At 35.7% G+C, this 14385-nt stretch overlaps 1 protein-coding gene across 2 annotated transcripts in view; it reads left to right on the forward strand.

Annotated features, from left to right (window-relative positions):
* The window catches only part of PDZRN4 (PDZ domain containing ring finger 4), a 342458-nt gene that overhangs the window by 12906 nt on the left and 315167 nt on the right, over positions 1 to 14385 (forward strand). The gene's annotated exons all lie outside the window — the stretch shown is intronic.

Raw genomic sequence — 14385 nt, forward strand, 5'->3', positions numbered from 1 at the left:
GGAATTTTGGGTCACTGTCATTTACCACCTCAGTGCTTTTGAAATTTTAACTGGTTGAGATAGTATTATTTGGTGTTACTGAAAAAGATTAGGTTATTTTTGTCAATGGAGTCATTTTCAGTGTCTTAATAAAGGCATAAATAGAAATTTGGAAGGTTTATTTGATTCCACTATTCTTTTAGAAAAATTGTGGTATTGTATAATCACTAATGCTATCTTTCTGAATGTCTGTATGAACTATTTGAATGGAGACTGTTTTTCTTTATTAAACTTTGAATGAAGTTTTAGATCATCATTTAATGCATTAAAAGATTGAATTTCTAATAATTTGACCTAGGATACATGTAAAGAGTATGGAAGAGACAATAGTTCTCTGTTTTTGAAAAAATCTCATAATATTTAGAAATTAGCTGACTAGGCACTTTGGGGAGGAGAGAGGAATTGCCTTTGGCTGAAAGACTGTGGCTTTTATCTGCAGAGGGCTCTTGCATCGAGATTTTCTCCCTCCAGTTGCATGGCCAAGAGAGTACAGACCCACCTTCACTGATGCTGTCCAGCTTGTCTGCACAATTTCCCTAGTGGAGACGTTTACATGCTGCAAATTTTAAAGGCAGAATTTTCTATTTCTACTTGTATTTGTGCAGTATGATTTAATGAGCAACATAATTTAAACAAAAAATTGTCCTGATTACTTTCTGCTTTATCTCTAAAGCATTTTAGTTTTTCTTGTTAAGTGGAAAACGAATGCCTGCATTTGATACTATCAGAAGGGCTGATGGAGCTGAACAGATATATTCACTTAGCTCACACACTCACATGTACACACAACAGAAACACATACTGGGGATTTAAAACATAATCTAGTTAGGTAACGATGGTATGTATGCTTCACTAACGTTGCATTAAAGGGGAGGAAGAAGAATTTGTGTTTTATGTTGTGATGTAGCACTTGTGTTAAAAATTCATTGGTTTTGTTTTATAAAGAGATAATTTTTTAAAAACTGTGGTTGGTGAATCAAGTGCGTCTAGGCATCTATCTGATACTGTTGCTAATATATGTCAAAATACTCTTATTTAAATCGTATAAGATAAAGAGCAAAGAGATCAACCGTGGGACTCTAAATTATACTTTGTGACTAGCTGAAGTATTATTATTATGTCACCTTGACATGCATACTAAATTAGCAGTTAATGACAAAAGCTTGAAATTTGCCTCAATGATAGAAATTTATCAATGTAGCTTTTATGCCAGGGTACATTGGTAATATGCATATTTTTGTTGTATAATGGATTCATGTGACCCCATTTGCAGTTAAGAAATGAGTTAGATGATATACATATTTCTGGAATGTTGTCTGTTAAATAGCATGAAATATTTTGGAAGGAAGATTATTAGAAATCTCTCACATTTAGTTGTTCAGTGATGCCATCAGCTTTTTAAAGTGAATAGATATTTAGGTGACTTTAATATATATATTTAAACAAGTCACATGCTTTATCTTGTACATATATGTATAAAAGATCCCTGCATACCAATTAAAGTTAGAAATAGGTGATGCTTGTTAATTAATTTAGTTTATCTGCCATTATGATACCAGTCAACTTCACACATTTTATAGTAATGGGAAACTGATAAGAAATATGCTGATTAATTTAAAATGTGCAGAGACAGAAAAGCAAATTTTAAACTAGAGTAATTTCTTTTCCATGTTTTGTTCTCAATGATTTGTTTATTGAAATACTTTGATGGATTGTTTCTTTCAGTTTTTGAATTTCAAATGACCATGCTGATTTAAACCTGGTGCAGCAAATAAATTTGTTAGCAGTATAAAGTACACAAATAGTTCATATTTTATGAAACTACCCATATAACCTAACTGCCACCGTCTGACATAGTATTAAATGCCTTGCATTCAGTGATATGTGACTGAAATAAAAAAATAGCAACTGTTAGATAATTTATTTTTTACTTACAGTTCAGATATACTAAAAATATTTTGTCTAGTTAATTACTTAAAGCACACATTATAACACATTTATGAATTGTTCTTATAAAATAACAAAATTTTCTTAAATCATTCATTTGAGGGAGAAAGTAGATCTGTTAAAGTTTTGGTTCTATTGATGACTAAAGAGATTTTACTAATTCTAATAAAAATGTTAGATGTAACAATTTTGCCAAAGTTTAACAAAGGCCAACAACTCCAAAATTATTATTTTTTTAATATTCTGCATTCCACTGAGCCTGATCAAATTCAAGAATCATAAAAGGAAAAATCACAGTCACAAGGTAAATCCATGTCATGGTTTTCACAGAACACAAAGCAGGTTCATTTTGGGGGTCAATCTCCATGAGCAACCATGTTTACCATTTTCAAGATGTTTACACATCCACATTTGTTAAAATGTTTATGTGTGTAGATTCAGAAATGAGTTGTGATATTTGAGTTACAACATTAGGTGTGAAAGTATCGTTCGAGACTGAAAAGGCAGAAGATATTGTTAAACGCATTTTGAAACATCGCAGTAGTACACATAGAGCAGGAATTCACCAGAGTGTACATCTAAATAAAAGCATCTTTTGCATGCTGTTTTTCCCTCTTTTCAAGATTCAAAGGAACCATATAAGATCCTTGATACTATCAGATGCTTGGGCACAATTCTGTAAGAGGGCAGCACCATTCCGGTGGTTATCATCCTGTTAGGATGTCTGAGGATTGTGTGGAAGGGAGGTGGGACTCCCAGTTCACTGCTCCCCTCGCAACTATTCCTCTTTTATTATTTCTGTGATGCTGATGGGAGGCGATACAATGATAACCCCAGAATGGGAAAGTGCAGAGCAGAGTGGATAGTCATTCACGGGTTTCTGTTCACACTTTCTTCTCCCCACCCCTCCCCCTAGCTCCTAGCCAACGCTATGTAACAGGAAAGTCCACCCTTCTCGCGGCTTCTGGAGACGAAGGAGTTGGGGTGGAGGTCTGTGAAGTCTATGAGAAGAACATTTTGGAGCAGAAAGCAGAGCTTTCTTTAGTGTATATATTAAAAACTCTTCTATTTCTTTAACGTGAAATTCATAATGAAATGCATCACACAAGGCATTTTCATTTACTTTCAAAATAGTTCCCACATTGAACAATGTCAGTGTAGCACTTTCTAGAAAGTGCTGACTTTCGTACAAGCAGCAAGAACTTTACAAATGCAGTGTCTCAACAAGAACTTAACTATTCCAGATTGCCAACGACACTTTCTTTTAGTTCTGTAATGTTGACCTTCTGCATTCTCTGTCACTACTCTCTGTATCGCTAGAGTAAAAAGCTTTGATGGTTATGTTTATTTGCCTAAGGCTCTGCACATTTCGGTTACAGCTGTCAGTGCAGGAAATTTAAATGCAGATTAGAGCTAAACATTTAGGAATGCTGTTGAAACAGAGCTACAGTGTGCCTCCTCTGTATGTGCGTGATGGCACTGTGCAACTTACTACCTCGTAAAGTAGCCATGCTAATTTGTGTGTGTGTAAGAAGCATTTACAAGTTTTGTGAGTCACTTGTAAATCTGGTGAGCAATTAGTTTTTTTTGACAAATTGCTATTTAATTTGAACACATCACTAAACTCTTCAGTAAAATATCATCCACATTCTTAAGTGTATTTTAAATGTTCAAATAACATTGACTGATCATCTGAAAGAATTGGGAAATAACTAAAAGCAATCGTGTTAGTGCAAGTAAAGAATTACCTTGTAATGAGGTTCTTAATCATGATTGAATGCTACTTAAATTAAATGTAGTTTTAACATCACGATATAGTTATCATTATATAATTGTATATTTTAAGGTATCTTGAAAAGTAGTGTGGTGCAGTGGGAAGAGCATGAATTCTGAAATCAAGGTCTGGCTGGAATTCCTACCCTGCCTCTTAAAACTTGTGTGGCCATGAGCAAGCCAGCTGTGCCTTAGTTTCTACGCCATTCATAGTAACTGTGTACACAAAGTGCCTGGCACAGGGCAGGTCTTGGAACCCACTATTTCCAGCCTGGTATGTCTCATTCAGGTTATATAAGTAGTTTGTTCACCGGAGACAGTAGAGGAAGGAGTAATTTTCCTTCCTTGGAGAATCTGGGTAACTCTCTCCCAAGTTTCATTCATTCCCATTCCTATTTCCATTCCAGTTTGGATGAGTAAATGTAGGAAATTTTAATGTTCATTTTCATGTATTCATATGAACACTCAGATACAAGAAGGGCTATGGGGAAAAACTTTATAACTATGCACTTATGATTTAATTCAGTCATTCCAATATTTACTAATTGCCTATATTTGCCAGGCAATGTTCTCTGTGTTACACAAAGAGCAAGAGGACCCATTCCCTGCCCTCAAGTAGCTCGTGGTTAAAGGTCCTGTTTTCTGCCTTTGCAAAGCCTCTGTTTTTTTGTTTGTTTTTCTTCCTCCTTCTTCTCCCCTCCAAGTACACAGTTGTATATTCTAGTTGTGAGTGCCTCTGGTTGTGCTACGTGGGATGCCATCTCAGCATGGCCTGGTGAGCGGTGCCGTGTCGGCACCCAGGATCTGAGCCGGTGAAACCCTGGGCCTCCAAAGCATAGCGTGTGAACTTAACCACTTGGCCACAGCCTCTGTTGAAGCTGCTCCTTCAATTGTTATGAACGTAAATGGACAGCACCATCTTGTCTTGGTGGAATGACACTATGGGTTTACTCTGATTTTCCTGTTCTCCAGGAGTATGCAATTCATTTTGAGAAATCATGACATGGGTTCGTAAAGAGTAGAATCTGTGGATGTAAGACAGCATCATGGTTTCAGGAAGGGGTGCAGGCTCTGAAGTTGGTCTTGGCCTTGGCCTTGAATTTGCACTAGATTATCTTGACGCTTCTCAACTTTTCTTGTTTTCAGTTTCTTGCCTGTAAATAAGAGGGTAATAATAGCTAGTCCCTCAGATCTTCTGTCTAGATGAGCACAGTGTTTTGCCACTTCAATGAGTTTCCATTTTTAATAAATACAGTTTTACTTTAGCCTATAAAAGAAAGGTTGGAAAGTTCTTCACACCATTGAGCTTTAGTGTGTTAAGCACCACTTTATCTATTTTAAATTTATAAAGATATGAAACTTGAGTTTGGTTTTTTTCTGAGTGCTAAGCTTCTGAGAAAGGAACCAGGGCCACCACATATGACTGTGCAGTTTACTCACTGCATAACTGCCACAAGGTCTGACTGGGGTTCCCATTCTCCTCATCATTCTGTGCTATAAAAAAAACCTGACCAGAGCACCTATAAAATGTTTGAGATTCATTTTAAAATGAGATCCACAGTTGATCTTAGGTAAAAACTCAAATTGGGCCACATCTTACTGTCTTTTGTCCTCCTTTATTCCTTCAATCACCCTGACCATCTGGCATCTTTCTCACATTCTTATTTCTCTGCAGCATTTGTCTTTAGGAAAGAATGTCTTTCATTCACTTGCACCAGTGGATATTTGAAGGATAAAAGTTTGCCCCATTCATGGTATCTGAACTTTAACTGGAGATCATGCCTTAATGATTCACAAGCTTTTGCCGTTTTGACCTTGACTAGCACAGTAATTTCTTGAGTAAACTTTCCTTCACCCAGTCTCTCCCATCTGCAACTCAACTAGCCTATTACTGTCAGGGTTGTCATTTTTTTGCTCCTTTGCTTAAGGTCCTTTGTTAACATTCTATTGTCAATAGGATAAAACCCAAAGTTAAATGTGTGAAGCAAAAATGGACCTTCAAAATCTTTACTTTTTTTTTTTCAATTTTCCCTTTCAGATCCTTTACTGTAGTCACATAAAACTCCTCCCCTCTCTTGCCTTCAGGCCTCTCGGGCTTTATTTCTTCTTTTCTTTCTATCTGGTATTCTCACCCCTTCTCCCACATAATCTTCTCTGACTCACAAGTTTCTGACCATCCTCAATAATCCTCCTCTCCCTGAAGCCCTTCAAATCCACCAAGACGAATTGTTCCTCTTAATCTCTGTTGCCAGTAGGTTCTTCTCTCTCTCACTTTCATCGCACTTTTTGTATGCTGTTCTGTGGATTTATTCTTTGGTGTTCTTCTCCCCTCACAGATGTATGGGTTTCTTAAAAATGGCCTAGTATTTTATTGAACTTTATATCTCCAGCACCCTTCTTGTTCTCAGCACTGTGCCTGCAGACTAGAGGCATTCTGTTTACTTTCTTTGGATGGAATAAATGAGTGAATGAACCTTGAGCTCAAGATTTTAGGTGTTATGGTCTAGACCCAAGGGTTTTTCGGGTGCCGGGTGGGCAATGCCTGAAGCCTGTCCTTGTCACATCCTATTCCTTCTCTTTGCATCTTTATCACGAGGTCAATCAAAAGTTGAAAGACTGTTTCTTAAGTTTCAAGCTCTCTAAGACCTAGTGACAGTAGACTGAAGCAATTGTATTTCTCTAGACTGTTCATTCTAGCCTGTAAATAAGAAAGAACCCAAATCTACAGTGCAGTCTTTCAAATTCTCTTTATGTAAATACTTGAATTGGATCTGAAGACATGTGTGTTCGCCTTCACCCTAACACAGATTTTGCATTATTGAACTTGAAGAACACTGGTAAAGCTGACTGAATTCACATACTTGCCTGCAAAGCAGATTTGCAGAAAATGGCACTGGACCGAACATGGAATTGTACAAAAACATAATTAACCACAGAGGAACTGAAAAGATGAAAGATGTTCTCAATGTTTCCAAGCCTTGTAAATGGTTTGGTGAAAAGACAGTAAGAAGCTTCCTAGAGCACTGGGGAGTGGCTGGGAGGCTCTTTGAAGTTCTCATGATGAGAGCCGCTTGGAATAATTAACAGTAGCCCCAGCTGTAAGGCTGTTCCGAGGAAGCCAAGTCATAACTCACCAAGTTTGTCGCTTGAAACTTTTTAAGGCAAGTTTAAGAAGGTTGTGCTTTCGTCGAATACATGCTACTGTATTCCTGGTAAATTGTAGTGTTTTTACAGACGTGAATAGAAAGTTCTCTAGTCTTCTAAAATGTGTTCCTCCCGCTGCCTTGAGAAAGTATCACAAAGGAGAAAAAGGCAGCTGACCTGTGTTGGGTGGATTTGGTGTCTGAACCTGTTCACCCTATGAATTACCGTGTCCACATCACAGTCCAGCGGCTTTATGGGCCATCCCTCTATCCAGAGTCCCTCCTCTTTCTTAAGCAGTTAACAGCTTATCACTCCTTTCAATAATCAACAACTCAGAGGTGATTCGTTATCATCTTCAGATCAGAACTGCCCCAAAGAATAGGCATTATTCTTACTGTGATTTAAAATATTTTAAACAATTCTATATTGTTGTAAGAGGTATAGGAATAAATCTTCAAGTCATAAGATCAGATGAGCAATTGAATATGCTGTGTACTTTATAGATAGGGAGATGAGGATTTTTCATCATATAGATGAGGATAAAATTTAGTACTGAATAGCTAGAAAAATATATAATGTTAAATTAAAAATTTTAAGGTATTTTTAGGTAAAATTAGGTAGTGATATTTTACTCACATAATCTATCATATTGAAGTAAACAACAAATTTACCTTATGAAATCATATGTAGGAAAGAAATAATTTGTTAATAAAAACATTAGTCCTATAACAGATAATCTATGTTTTCTACTCTCTGTTTCTATGAGTCTGACCTTTTTTTAGATTTCACATATAACTGATACCGTGCAGTATTTGACTTTGTCTGGCTTATTTCACTTAGCATAATGCCCTTGAGGTTCATCCCTGTTGTTGCACATGGCGGGATTTCCTTCTTTCTCATGGCTGAATAATATTCCATTGTATATGGTATCTTCCTTATCCAGTCAGCCATTAATGGACACTAATTGTTTCCATATCTTGGCTATTGTAAATAATTCTACAGTGAGCATGGGCTTGCAGATATCTCTTTGATATCCTGTTTCACTTCCTTTGGATATATACCCAGAAGTGGGATTGCTAGATCATATAGTAGTTTATTTTAATTTTTTGAGGAACTTCCATATTGTTTTTCATATTGGCTGCACCAATTTACATTCCTACCAACAGTGTACAAGGGTTCCCTTTTCTCCACATTCTCCACTTTTCTCTTGTCTTTTTGGTGATCGTCATTCTAAAAGGTGTGAAGTTATATCACATTGTGGTTTTGATTTGCATTTCCCTGAGGATTTGTGGTGTTGAGCACCTTTTCATGTACCCATTGGCCATTTGAATTTCTTCTTTGAAAAAATGTCCATTCAGTTCCTCTGCCCAGTTTTTAGTCAGAGTCTTTAATTCTTTTTGCTACTGAATTGTATAAGTTCTTTATGTATTTTGGATATTAACCGCTTTTTATATTATGATTTGTAAGTATTTTCTCCCATTCTATAAGTTGCCTTTTTATTTTGTTGATAGTTTCCTTTGCTGTGCAGAAGTTTGTGTGATGTCGTCTCATCTGTTTATTTTTGCTTTTGTTGCCTTTGCTTTGATGTCAAATCCAAAAAATCATTGCCAAGGGTAATGTCAAGGAGCTTACTCCCTATTTTTTTTCCTGAGAGTTTTATGGTTTCATGTCTTAAGTTCAAGTCTTTAATCCATTTTGTGTTGATTTTTGTGTATTGTGTAAGATAGGGTCCAGTTTCATTCTTTCGCATGTGTCTGTCTAGTTTTCCCAACACTGTTTATTGAAGAGACTATCCTTTCCACATTGTATATTCTTGACTCCTTTGTCATAAATTAATTGACCCTATATATGTGGATCTATTTCTGGGGTCTCTATTCTGTTCTGTTGATCTATGTGTCTGTTTTTATATCACTATCATGCTGTTTTGATTGTTATAACTTTGTAATATAATTTAAAATCAGGAAGTGTGATGCTTATACCTTTGTTCTTTCTCAACATTGCTTTGGCTATTCAGAGGTCTTTTATGGTTTCGTACAAATTTTAGGATTGATTTTTCTATTTCTGTGAGAAATACCATTAGAATTTTGATAGGGATTGCATTGAATGTGTAGATTGCTCTCGAGGTATAGACAGTTTAACATTATTAATTCTTCCAAGCCATAAGCACTGATTATCTTTGCATTTATTTGTGTCTTCTTCAGTTTCTTTCATCAATGTCTTATAGTTTTCAGCGTACATAATTTTACCTCCTTGATTAAATTTATTCTTATTTTATTCTTTTTGTTACAAATGTAAATGGAATTGTTGTCTTAATTTCTCTTTCTGATGGTTTGTTGTTTGCTTATAGAAATGCAACAAACTTTTGTATATTGATTTTGGGGTGAGGGAAGTAAGGAGAGGTTGGTGAAAGGTTACAAGCTTTCGTCTGTAAGATAAATAAGATCTGAGGATCTAATGTAAAGCATGATGACTATAGTTGATGACACTGAATTAGATCGTGGAAATTTGCTAAGAGGGTAGAACATAAATGTGCTCACCCAAGGAAAGAAAAAGATAAATATGTGAAATATGTGAGGTGAGGTCATGGATGTGTAAGATGGTTCATTAACTAGGTAGGAATCCTTCCACAATGTATACGCATATTAAATCATGATGAACTGTTTAAATATCTTACAGTTTTGTCAATTATACTTCAACAAAGCTAAAAAAAGATAATCAGTTTTCACAGTGAAATTTACTACACACATGATTTACTAAGTAAATAAACACATATTTGAATGACAAAAGCCTATTGTCATTCAAACTTGTGTTTATTTTTTTGCTGGAGGTAAAAAGACCTGTTAGTAATTGTACATATCTCAAATAGCTTATAATCAAGACGCGAAGATGGATGTACGTTAAAAAATCAAAACAATTATAATGCAGTGTGACCTCAGTGAAATAAATAAGTAAATAAAATAGCAACAACAACAATAACAAAGGAGCACATGATGAATGACTGGCACAGAGGAGCTACCAAAAAGACTTCTCTGGTGTTATGGTGGCCTGAAGCTTTAAGAATGAAATGGTACTTGAAAAGGCCTTTAAAGGAAAAATGAAAGATGATAGATTAGGAGAGAAGAGAGGATGGAGCAAAGGCTTTCCATATTTAGGAAGAATGCCATGAGCCAAGTGACGAGGCAAGACTGACTGTATCATACGTGGCAGCCGTTTTGGCTGATTGACATAAGGAAAAAATAATGGCCAATGCATATTGATTACTATATGCCAAACATTCTTTAGGTGTTTTACAGATATTCACTCATTTCATCCCCACAAAACCCCCATGAGGTTGTTATTTTAGGTACTAGTTGCAGCCCCATTTTACAGACGAGAAAACTAAGGCAGAGAGGGATCAAGTAATTTGCCAAGGTCACAGAGTAAGAGTTCTTGGGTCTGTGCCCTTAATCATCACCTGATACTACCTGTTATTAAGAGTTGCATAGGTGATTCAAGGTAGATAATGTATGAGAAGTCAGCTGAACTGAATTTGATGAAATTAATGTAAGGCTTTGTAAGATTGACTACGGAGTTAGGTTTTTATAGTAGAGGCAATGAGGAATGAGTGATCATTTTTGAGCAGGAGAATGACATGGGTAAAGCAATGATTAAAAGATTAGAAACAAACAGATCTCACTGGAATGTAGAAATAGATTGAAAAGTGAAGATATTGAGACAGAAAGACCAGTGGGTGAGTACCACAGTTGTCCACATATGAGACAATAAGGGCCTGGAGCAAACAGAACAGAAAACTTCCAGAAGGTAATGACGGCCTAGTTACTTATTCATCATACTTATCTTGAATGTTTCTCCTTGTCTTCACTTTCCTACCAGATGCTCGTCTTAAATAAGAATGGTGCTTGGTGCTTATTTTTAAGTAAATTTTTACAAAAGAGTCACAAATCATAAGTGTCTAGTGCAAAGAATGATCAGAAAGTGAAGTCATCCATGCAGCCAGCATCCAGATCAAGAAACAGATCATTAGAAGCACCCCAGGAGTCTCCTGTGTTTCCCTGTTTCATCATTACCTTCCTCTAAGTTATGCTTGTTTTTTCATTTTGTTTAAATAGAAACACACAATAGGTATTCTTTAGAGTATGACTTCTTTTATTTAACGTTATGTTGGTGAAATTCACTGATGTCGCATCTAACTGTAGTTTGTTCGTCCTCATAGCTGTGTAGCATTTCTCTATATGACTATACCACAATTTAGTTATCAATTTTACCATTAGTGGAATTGCTAACTCTGGGTTATAACAATAATAGTCCTGTGAACTTTCTTGTATGCGTCTTTTGGTGAATATATGCATGAATTTCTGATACACACACACACCCCTAGGAATATATTTGTGCATTGCAGTCATAGGATATGTACACGTTCAGCTTTAGTAATTACTGCCAAACAGATTTGTTAAACTGTAAAAAACTTGATATTCTTGCAGCAGTGTCAGTGTTCCAATTACTCCACATACTTGCAAAGACTTGGTATTGTGTATATTTTTGTTAATTTAAGCCATCTAGTGAAGTGGGGTATACACAATTCCTTGACGTCTGATGAAGTTAAACGAGCCTATATGTTTATTGGCCATTTCGGTATCCTTTTTGTGAGGTACCTGTTCACACCATGGTGAATGCAGAAATCTTATCTTTCTACACCTTGAAAACCTAGCACACTGTTTGGCACACAGTAGGCACTCAGTTGTTTGATGAGTGAATACATATAAGATTATATGGAGGAAGCAAATCTAGCATTGCTATTAAAACTCTATGCTTGACATATATGAAGTGTGCAATAAATATGTGCTAAATGGATGAAAAGAGCTTTTAAGCATGTACCTATCACAACGCAATAATACTCTTCCTATCTTCCCGGTTTTCTCTAAAGGAAGAAAAAATAATTTTGTATTTCTTTTGACATTATCACATTTGATCACCTTGGCATCAATTTTTGGCTCAATTTTTAATGTTACTCTTTTAGTAGAGCCTGGCTTATGCTGTATATATCCCTTCACATTCTTTGTTCCAGTGTCACAAAGATTAATATGATCCCTAAACAAATACTTTTGGCCTAGATACACTGTGTTACAAACCCTTTCACCTTACTGAATGTGTGGGTGTTATTTTTTCAGAGGCATAATTCTTTCCAACAGATAAGAATGATCAAAGAAAAATTCTTTGTTTTTCTTCTTACCCGAACTTTCACTTAGAGATTTCTTTTTATAACTCAGAACCTTATAAGGCATATCTCCTCTTAGAGAGGTATAATTTTTCTTTGGATGCAAATTAGAACTCTAGTAATATCAGATCCTACTGATTCAGAATTGGGTCATTGAGGCATACTGAGTCAGCCCTAAGATGGACGTAGGTTCCCAGGCATAAACATGTAAGCTAGAATCTTAGAGCTGAAAGAATTGCTTGGCTGAAAATTGTTATGTAAGTAAACAATTGAAAAATGATTTTTATAGAAAAGTAAAAAGAAATGCTGAATACTCTAGCAATACTTTACATGACTAAATATTTTATAATGTGAAATTATGAGCTGTCAAATTATCTGACTAATTCATACCTTTATGTCTGATACAGAAAGAACTCATAAAATATGCCTCAACACATAATACAAATTATGTACCAAGTGGCTGTTTATATTCATCATAATAATGAGGACAACAGTGACTATAAAGGCTAACAATAGCTCTTCCACTTATGGAGTCCTTATTGTGTCCCAAACACTATGCTAAGAGCTATATGTAATAAATATATTGGTGAAGTTCAAGGATACCAGTGAATAACAACGTAAACTTGATAAGTTTTAATTTTTTCATAGTCAACTTTATGATGTCCAAGGAGAAAATATGGATTGGTTTACTTAGAGGAATGGTTGCCATAAACTAACGTGTAATGGCTACCTGTGGAGTTGATGGTTCCAACAACTCTTTACGCCAGGAAGTAAAATTCAAGTGAATTATAATATTAACTAGGTTTCCCAATTTTCCCTAAGTGAAAATTGTATCTTTTCTTGTAGCATTTAGAGTTTGTAATAGCTCTCATTGTTAAAAGATCCCAAAACACTTCTTGGAACAGGTTATAGACAGTTTCATCCTTAGCTCTGAATTTCCTGTCTTTTTGTCAGTTTTAAGCTTTATACACATTAATCTGGTGTCCACTATTTCTTCAATTCCCAGGATTCAACTGTTAAGTCCCAGGATTCATAATGTGCTGGAAATGTCTAGTCTGCTAAAAGAGAGGTCTTTAAGTGTAAGTTTTATGAGAGAGACTTGACGGTTTGGTTCAAGGAAAAATTATAAATCCAATTCCAGGAATAACTTGAAGAAGAGAGTTTTCTGCTTTGAGAGTATGATTCTTAAAGTTTAATATTCCCGATGTCTTTCCATGTGAAACTTTTTCACTGAAGAACCTTCATCCCAATCTATGTAGTCTCCAATTTTTTTCTAAGAGATTTGTCAGTTATATTTCTTGGGATCATTTTAGTGATTTAGCTTCTGATCTTTGTCACTAATTTAACCAGCAGCAGCTGATGAAACTTGGCCCTTTGAATGGTCACATTTGCTTATCATCTTTTACCATATTCAGATTAATTCTTGAGATGGAGGTGGGCTTTATAATATAAAAAAACTAAGAAGGATATATGAAATCTTTTGTTGAATAAAAGCCTGAACCTCATATCTGTAAAGAATATGCTCTGTAGTCCTTTTTCTTCCTTGAAAAGAATTGGGTAGTAAGATATTTATTGTTTGTTCTCTGGAGAAGAGACCATATTAAGGAAAGAAAGTAAAGATTGTTAATTTTCACAAATTTTTTTTCTTGTTCTTTTTGGGATTTGTTTTAGAATGTTGTTAGAAAAAAAAAGATTTTCCAGGGGCTGGCCTGGTGGCATAGTGGTAAAGTTCACGTGCTCCACTTTGGCAGCCTGGGTTCACAGGTTTGGGTCCCAGGTGCAGAGCTACACAAGACTCATCAAGCCATGCTGTGGTGGCAACCCACATACAAAATAGAGGAAGATTGGCACAGATGTTATCTCAGGGACAATCTTCCTCAAGCAAAAAGAGGAGGATTGGCAACAGATGTTAGCTGAGGGCCAGTATTCCTCACCAGAAAAAAAAAAAAGATTTTCCAGAAGGTTTACATGTACAAGATGATAAATTCTTCACCTTCCCTTTTTCACGCTCTGGGAGTTTAGGAGTGTATGGAGTAAGTTATATGAGGTTAAGGGTGCATAAACCTTGTGAATTTCTCTAATTATGTGTATTCATGTGTGTGTATGTGCGTGCGTGTGTGTGTGTGTGTCCTCTCTCTTTGCCAAATCTGAAAGTAATGTGGCAGCCCTTTGATTTATTATAAGGATAATTTTTTATCCTTATTTTGGAAAGAGCTCCTGGGATACAAATGAGTGGCTGAAGTAATGAACCATGAGAAGTAGTGGTT

This window comes from Equus caballus, chromosome 6 (assembly GCF_041296265.1).
Source record: "Equus caballus isolate H_3958 breed thoroughbred chromosome 6, TB-T2T, whole genome shotgun sequence".
Taxonomy (NCBI): domain Eukaryota; kingdom Metazoa; phylum Chordata; class Mammalia; order Perissodactyla; family Equidae; genus Equus; species Equus caballus.